General features: G+C 42.1%; 1 pseudogene; it reads right to left on the bottom strand.

Annotated features, from left to right (window-relative positions):
- Window positions 1-7,162: 7,162 nt before the first annotated feature.
- On the bottom strand, window positions 7,163-8,098 carry LOC136175731 (olfactory receptor 4B1-like; annotated as a pseudogene).
- Window positions 8,099-8,496: the final 398 nt, after the last annotated feature.

The raw sequence follows: 8,496 nt of genomic DNA on the forward strand, positions 1-8,496 counted from the left end.
CAGGAAACAGTGGTTGACTTTATTTTTCTGGGCTCCAAAATCACTGCGGATGGTGACTGCAACCATGAAATTAAAGGACGCTTACTCCTTGGAAGGAAATTTATGACCAACCTAGGGAGCATATTAAAAAGCAGAGACATTACTTTGCCAATAAAGGTCCGTTAGTCAAGGCTATGGTTTTTCCAATGGTCATGTATGGATGTGAGAGTTGGACTATAAAGAAAGCTGAGCACTGAAGAATTGATACTTTTGAACTGTAGTGTTGGAGAAGACTCTTGAGGGTCCCTTGGCCTGCAAGGAGATCAAACCAGTTCATCGTAAAGGAGATCAGTCCTGGGTGTTCATTGGAAGGACTGATGTTGAAGCTGAAACTCCAATACTTTGGCCACCTGATGCGAAGAGCTGACTCACTGGAAAAGACCCTGATGCTGGGAAAGATTGAGGGCAGGAGGAGAAGGGGATGACAGAGGATGAGATGGTTGGATGGCATCATCAACTCGATGGACATAGGTTTGGTTGGACTCCGGGAGTTGGTGATGGACAGGGAGGCCTGGCGTGCTGCGATTCACGGGGTCGCAAAGAGTCGTACACGACTGATCGACTGAAGTGAGCCACCAGGAGGCAGTAATTTGGGTGTGTGATCTGAAATAACACAAAAGACTTCCTCCTTTAGCAGCTAAATTATATAATAGTCCCTTGCATATATGAAATGCTACCATTCAGACTCTACAACCTTAGAGTCTTCTCAGAAATAGGAAATCCATCTCTGCAATCCATATACACATTGAATTATAATTGTGCTATGTGACCATCTGGCCCACCAAACTGTGGACTTTCTAGAGCAGAGATTATGTCTTGCTACCACTCCATCTCCAGTGCTAACTGAAGCACCTGCACAAAATTACAGTCAGTGAACGTACATAGGATGGAAGAACAGTGCATATAGATCATCCTAGCCTTCTTAGCACAGTATTTGGTACACCACAGAAGTTCAGAAAATACTGAAAGAACAAAGGTCACCAAGGACCAAGACCACATCTTTCCATCCCTGAATCCCAGGTCTAGCAGAGTGCTTGTTTCAGGCAAAGGCCAGGCCAGCGTGAGAGCACTTTGTGAAATACCACGGCCTTCCTGGTCGCATTCTCTTCACTTTCAAAGGGGAAATATAGTCATCACATGCTCACAAACAAAACCAACCCCACTGTTTCTGGGCCTCTGCGGTCTCACTACTGTTCCTTTTATCTGTTCTGACCCCAGGGATGTGAATAGTGCTCTGAGCACATCCAGTTTTCAACCTCCAAGCATTAAGGCCAAGTTATGTGCCAGAGCTCATACATCTCAGGAGTTGCCAGATGGAGGATCTGCTCTCCCTGCAGCCTTAGGAATGCTGAGACTAAGCCAGTGAGTCTATTCCACCTGATTAGAAACAAGAGCACAGTAGACTGCCTCTCAGACGTTCCACAGAGAAATAAGAATTCGGCAGCTCAGCCTTGAGTTCACGCTGCTGAGAGATACTGGGGGTGGAGGGGGTGTATGATGATCACATGAGAGAAGACTGGTCCCCAGAGAGGCCATGTCTTTCCCCTTCTTCATCAGGCACTTACCTCATGGGAAGAAGGACCTGGATACCAACATCTCAAACTTCCTTGTAGGTAACATAACTTCAGACATCAATAGGGAATATATTAAAGTAATTTCACCCAGTGTTCTCAGGGCACTTAGGCTATGGGGCTCTATTCTGTTCTGAGGGCAATTAGATCCAGCTCTTGCTTATCATGAACTCAATCACGTAGTTTTACATATGACACTATCCCAAGGACGGGTTCAAGGAATTATGGACCACAAAGTCAGAAACTGAGACAGCACTTCTCCTGGCCTTTGGTGTGGATGAGCGTGAGGCTATAGAACAGTGGTTTTCAACCATGGGTGATTTTGCCCCCAAGAGGATATGTGGCAGCATCTGGAGACATTTTTTTCATTTCTTACCTGTGTGGGAAAGAGTTGTTCCTGGCATTTAACAGGAAGAGGCTAGAGATGCTAAGAAACGTCCTACAATGCAGAATACAGCCCCCTACCACCACAGCAAAGGTTATCTGAGCTAAAATCATCACACTACTATTGAGATACCCTGCTCAGAAGGAAACAAAATTTTTCCAGTTTGATATTTACCAATATTAAACTGGATGTTGGTTTGAAAACACTACATGTGAGTTTACTACTCTGATATGACTTCATCTGTATTAAATTTCCTGTCATGAATAGTTTTACAAATGGCGTAATAACACTTTGTAAGATCAGTATGCTCTTTCCCAGTCTTAAACATAACTGTCATTAATTTAGCCTGATTAAAATTAAAGTTGAAAAAAAAAGCCAAATTTCAACTAGTTATTAAGAGACTATTACGATCATATATTTTTAATTATTTTACAGGTTTTAACATAAGATATCATATAAAAAACCCAAACAAACTTTCTGGCAAATCCAATAATTGCTTTTGAAAGTGCAAAGTCTGAATTAACCATTATCATTTTTTTTCATTATCCATTATATTTTTAAAAAACACTAGGAAGAAGATTAGCCAATAATTGCATAAAATCTCCAAATATTTTAGAAAATCTACATTCATTATGTACATATCATCCCTGAGTTTCTGTGGGAAGCTATAAGTCAAAATCTTTTCTCTGTTGAAGGATTCAGTTTAATACATCTAAGGAAGATGAGTTTTTAAAATGAGTCTATGAATGTGCATTACAGGAAGATACATTTGTTAAAATATTTGTGGTATGAGACTATTTGCTCACCTAAAGTGATAAATTTTCAGAAAAGGTTGATGCTATTTTCTAACCTGGTGAAGATTAACCCATTGACTATGGCCACACTTGCCTAGTGCTAGTTAAACTCTGCCATCATAAGAAAAGTATAGATTCTTTACCAATTAGGGAGAGTACTACACAACTTTCACCTGAAGAAAAGTTGTTTTTCAAGTTAAAACGAAGATGTGCATCGATCAGCTTACCCTTTTTATGTTTATGCCACTACTTACTATTCCAGGTTCCTTTGCATCTAGGTATAGGCATATGACCTAGTTCTGCTCAATAAGAGCAAAATAAGAATTGTTCTGAAGTCCTTGGAACTGTTGTCCGAAATAAAATGAAAACCCTCTCTTCTTACATGTGAGCACGTAGTACTGAGAGTTGCTGTAGAAATCTTGCAGCCGTGAGCGGACAGCCAAGAGAATTGAAGGGGCACCCGCCAGATTCTCAGGCATCATAGGAATAACGAAACAACCCTGGGTCCACTGACCCCCCAACTTCTTGTTGAGTAAGCAACAAATGTTACTGGCTGAAGCCAGGGGCTGGCACACTTTTTCAGTAAAGTGCTACATAGAAAATATACAGGCTTTGCAAGCAGAGTCATGAATGTAGAGAACAAACTTATAGTTACCAAGAGATAATGAGGGGTCGGACAGATTGGGAGATTGGGATTGACATGCCCACACTGCTCTCTATGAAATAGATAACCTGTGAGAACCTCCTGTTCAGCATGGGGAGACCTACTCGGCGATCTGTGGTGACCTAAATGAGAAGGAAATCTAAAGAGAGCACATATGTACTCACGTGACTGATTCACTTTGCTCCACAGCAGAAACTGACCACATTGCAAGGCAATTCACTCCAATAAAAATTAATAAACAAATATAAGATGATTTTCATACATAAAAAAAGAAAACATACAGGCTTTGCAGAGCACACAGTCTCTGTCATAACTACTCAGCCAAACCTCTCCAACACAAAAGCTGCCATGGACAGAAAAAGTAAAATAATGAGGCATGACTGTAACCCAATAAAGCTTATTTATGGGCGGCAAAGCTTAAATTTCACTTAACTTTCATGTGTCACAAAATATTATTTCACTTTAATCTTGTCAACCATTTGAAAACATAAAAACCTTTCTTGGCTCACAGGTCATACAAAAACAGGCAACATCTTGGCTTAAGCCATGCATGACTGAGTGACTAACACATACACACAGGCACATAACTCGGTGCACAGATAACAACTGTCTAGAGAGGAATTCAATTCAATTCAGTCGCTCAGTCGTGTCTGACTCTTTGTGACCCCATGAACCACAGCACGCCAGGCCTCCCTGTCCATCGCCAACTCCCGGAGTCCACCCGAACCCATGTCCATTGAGTCGGTGAAAGGGTCTTGTAAAGCTATTTAGATGGAGATGTGAATGGTTGAATATTTATATATACGGTTGAGTCTCTTTGCTGTTCCCCTGAAACTATCACACATTGTTAATCTGCTATAATCTGCTATACGCCTACACAAAGTTAAAGGCTTGGGGGAAAAGGACATGAATGGCCGCATGCCTGCTCAGTTGCTGTCACGTCCATCTCTGCAACCCTGTTAACTGTAGCCCGCCAGGCTCCTCTGTCCATGGGATTATCCAGGCAGGAACACTGGAGCAGGTCGCCATTTCCTCCTCCAGGGACCTTCCTGACCCAGGGATCAAACCCTCCTCTTCTGCTTCTCATGCGTTGGGAGGCAGATTCTTTACCATTGAGCCTCCTGGGAAGCCCATGTGAATGATTAATCATAGCTTTATTATATTTCAGCTTCCACAGACCTTTCCATTCTAACAATGTCCTACTTCCATGAAACAAAGCTCCTACCGTGAAATTTGAGGCATTGGATTGAGGTTAATGAAGGGGGGGAAACTAAAATTAAGTATTTTTTTTAAAATATACAACTTTAATAGGGTTGATACTTGAGAACATAAATTCCTAAAAATCGCCTTTATGTTTTTTCCACTTAAAAAAATCAGAGAGATTTGCATTTCTCTGATAATGAGTGATGTGGAGCATCTTTTCATGTGTTTGTTAGCCATCTGTATGTCTTCTTTGGAGAAATGTCTCTTTAGTTCTTTGGCCCATTTTTGATTGGGTCATTTATTTTTCTGGAATTGAGCTTCAGGAGTTGCTTGTATATTTTTGAGATTAATCCTTTGTCTGTTGCTTCATTTGCTATTATTTTCTCCCAATCTGAGGGCTGTCTTTTCACCTTACTTATAGTTTCCTTTGTTGTGCAAAAGCTTTTAAGTTTCATTAGGTCCCATTTGTTTATTTTTGCTTTTATTTCCAATATTCTGGGAGGTGGGTCATAGAAGATCTTGCTGTGATTTATGTCAGAGAGTGTTTTGCCTATGTTCTCCTCTAGGAGTTTTATAGTTTCTGGTCTTACATTTAGATCTTTAATCCATTTTGAGTTTATTTTTGTGTATGGTGTTAGAAAGTGTTCTAGTTTCATTCTTTTACAAGTGGTTGACCAGTTTTCCCAGCACCACTTATTAAAGAGATTGTCTTTTTTCCATTGTATATCCTTGCCTCCTTTGTCAAAGATAAGGTGTCCATAGGTTCGTGGATTTATCTCTGGGCTTTCTACTCTGTTCCATTGATCTATATTTCTGTCTTTGTGCCAGTACCATACTGTCTTGATGACTGTGGCTTTGTAGTAGAGTCTGAAGTCAGGCAGGTTGATTCCTCCAGTTCCATTCTTCTTTCTCAAGATTACTTTGGCTATTTGAGGTTTTTTGTATTTCCATACAAATTGTGAAATTATTTGTTCTAGTTCTGTGAAAAATACCATTGGTAGCTTGATAGGGATTGCATTGAATCTATAGATTGCTTTGGGTAGAATAGCCATTTTGACAATATTGATTCTTCCAATCCATGAACACGGTATGTTTCTCCATCTGTTTGTGTCCTCTTTGATTTCTTTCATCAATGTTTTATAGTTTTCTGTGTATAGGTCTTTTGTTTCGAAAGAACAGCATGTATATTATCTGTGGTGAAACAGACCACCAGCCCAGGTGGGAGGCATGAGTCAAGTGCTCAGGCCTGTTGGGCTGGGAAGATCCAGAGGAATCGGGTGGAGAGGGAGGTGGGATGGGAGACCGGGATGGGGAATTCGTGTAACTCTATGGCTGATTCACATCAATGTATGACAAAACCCACTGAAAAATTAAAAAAAAAAAAGGCAAAAAAAAAAAAAAAATCAGAGAGAAAAACTTCCTGCTATGATAGAATTATGTATACAGTTGTCAAGAACTGATAAGATGATTACTGCTAAGTGAACTTTGACAAACTTAATTGGTCAAGACTATTCTTACTGGTTTGAAAAGTCATCCATAACAGTATATGAAAGGATGAAAGAGATGTGCTGAGTGCAGATGTCACAGAGATGGGAGATCAAATAACAGTTTCACTTACTAGAAAAGTTGAAATAGTTATATTGTTAGTAATGTTTTTTCAGTTTTTAACATTTTTGAAAGTTTTATTTTGTATTGGGCTTTAGGTGATTAGCTAACAATGTTGTAATAGTTTTAGGTGAACAGTGAAGGGACTCAGTCATAGGTATACATGTACCCATTCTTCCCCAAATGCCCCTTCCATCCAGGCTGCCACATAACATTAAGCAGAGTTCCATGTGCTATACAGTAACCTTTGTTGATTACCCATTTTAAATATACCAGTGGGTACATGCCCATACCAGACTCCCTGTGCACGCTAAGTCATTTCAGTCGAGTCCGACCCTTTGGGACCCTATGGCCCACAGCCCACCAGGCTCCTCTACCCATCGGATTCTCCAGGCAAGAATACTGAAGTGGGTTGCCATTTCCTTCTCCCCCACACTCCTTAACTAGACATAAGATGAAATATTGATAGAAAAGCCTTCCAGGGATTCCCACAAGAGCACATTGACAGAGGGAAAGAATAAAACGTAAACTTCTTTCTCCCAGGACCACAATCTTTCCACACACCACAGCATGCTAACACTGAGAGGTAAAGTAAACAAACCCAGGCTTCGTAGGTAGAAGGTGACGGAGTGGGAATCCAATCCAGGCGATCCCTCCCTAAAGCCCATGCCCTGTGTACTATAGAACATGAAGGAAAATAGCAACGCAGCTCAATTTTCAACTTTCTCCAAAATACAGAGGGCTGTGAAAGGCATCTCACTTATTTTATGGAATTTAAAGCCCTCACCTAAAATACAAAATAGTCATGACTAGGTGAGCTTTCGCTCTGTTCCTCGTAGTTCACTAAAAGCAAACTTGTTTAGTCAGCATATGCGTGCTCAGTTTTTTAAGGTTTCCATTGTTACTCCACCCCTGAGTTAACGTTCCTGCCCCACAGCCTCCTCAAGGCGATTTTCATCTCTGCATGTCTGAGTGTGTAGATGACGGGGTTCAGCATGGGGGTGACCACCGTGTGGAACACGGCCACCAGCTTGTCCTCAGTGAAGGTGGAGGCGGGCCGCATGTAGAGGAAGATGGCGGGGCCAAAGAACAGGGCGCCCACCGTGAGGGGAGAGGCGCAGGTGGAGAGGGCTTTGCGTCTGCCCTCTGCTGAACGGTTCCTCAGGCTGAGCAGGATGACAACATAGGAGGACACCAAGAGGAGGAAGGAGAAGACGGAGATTAATCCACTGTTGGCCAGCACAACGACCCCCTCCACAGAGGTGTCAGCGCAGGCAAGCTTGAACAGGGGATGGAGGTCACAGAAGGAGTGGTCAATCACGTTGGGGCGCAGAAGGGCAACTGGAGAGTGATAATGATCTGAACCGTGGAGTGAAAAAAGCCCCCAGCCAGGAAGCAGCCAGCAGACGGCGGCACACGGGCCGGCTCATGACGCCGTGTAGTGCAGGGGCTTGCGGATGGCCGCGTAGCGGTCATGGGCCATCACCGTGAGCAGGAAGATCTCAGCAACGCCAAAGAAGTGAAAGAAGAAGATCTGAGCCACACAGCCCTCCAGGGAGATGGTTTTAATCTCGGAAAGTAAGTCTGTGATGAATTTAGGGGCAACAGTGGAGGAGTAACTGATCTCCACCAGCGACAGGTGACTCAGGAAGAAGTACATGGGGGCACGCGGGCTCTGACTGACTCCAACCGTCAGGACGATGAGGCCGTTGCCCACCACCGTGGCCAAGCACACGGGCAGAAAGACCGCAAAGCACGCTCGCTGCACCTCTGGGTCCCGGAAAAGACCGGCGATGATTAACTCAGTCACGTTATTGGTCCTCGCCAGGGAATCCATTCAGGTGTTCTGGATAAGGGCTACTGAGAGCCCTGTAATAAAAGGAACACTGATCATAATGAATTCACTGGATATACAGGATGTTGGGCAGTGCAAACAAGATTATAATCCACTTACTATGATATCATTCATTTAGCCAATATAAACTTCTTCAGCATTAAATGTGACCAATCTAACAATTTATAAATCAAAAATCTAAGGCTCAGAGAATATGTTATTTACCCAAGATCACACAGAAAGTAGTGAATTCTGGAACTCAGAACCAGACTTCTGACTTTAGCCACAATTCTTTTTAGTCTATTATAAGATATTCTGAATTTAAGGAATCATTTAAGTTTGGAGCTTATAGTTTTATTATCCTTATAGCATTTTTCAGTGTTCTTTATCTCATTGTATTT

The sequence above is a fragment of the Muntiacus reevesi genome, chromosome 9 (genome assembly GCF_963930625.1).
Source record: "Muntiacus reevesi chromosome 9, mMunRee1.1, whole genome shotgun sequence".
In the NCBI taxonomy this organism is placed as follows: domain Eukaryota; kingdom Metazoa; phylum Chordata; class Mammalia; order Artiodactyla; family Cervidae; genus Muntiacus; species Muntiacus reevesi.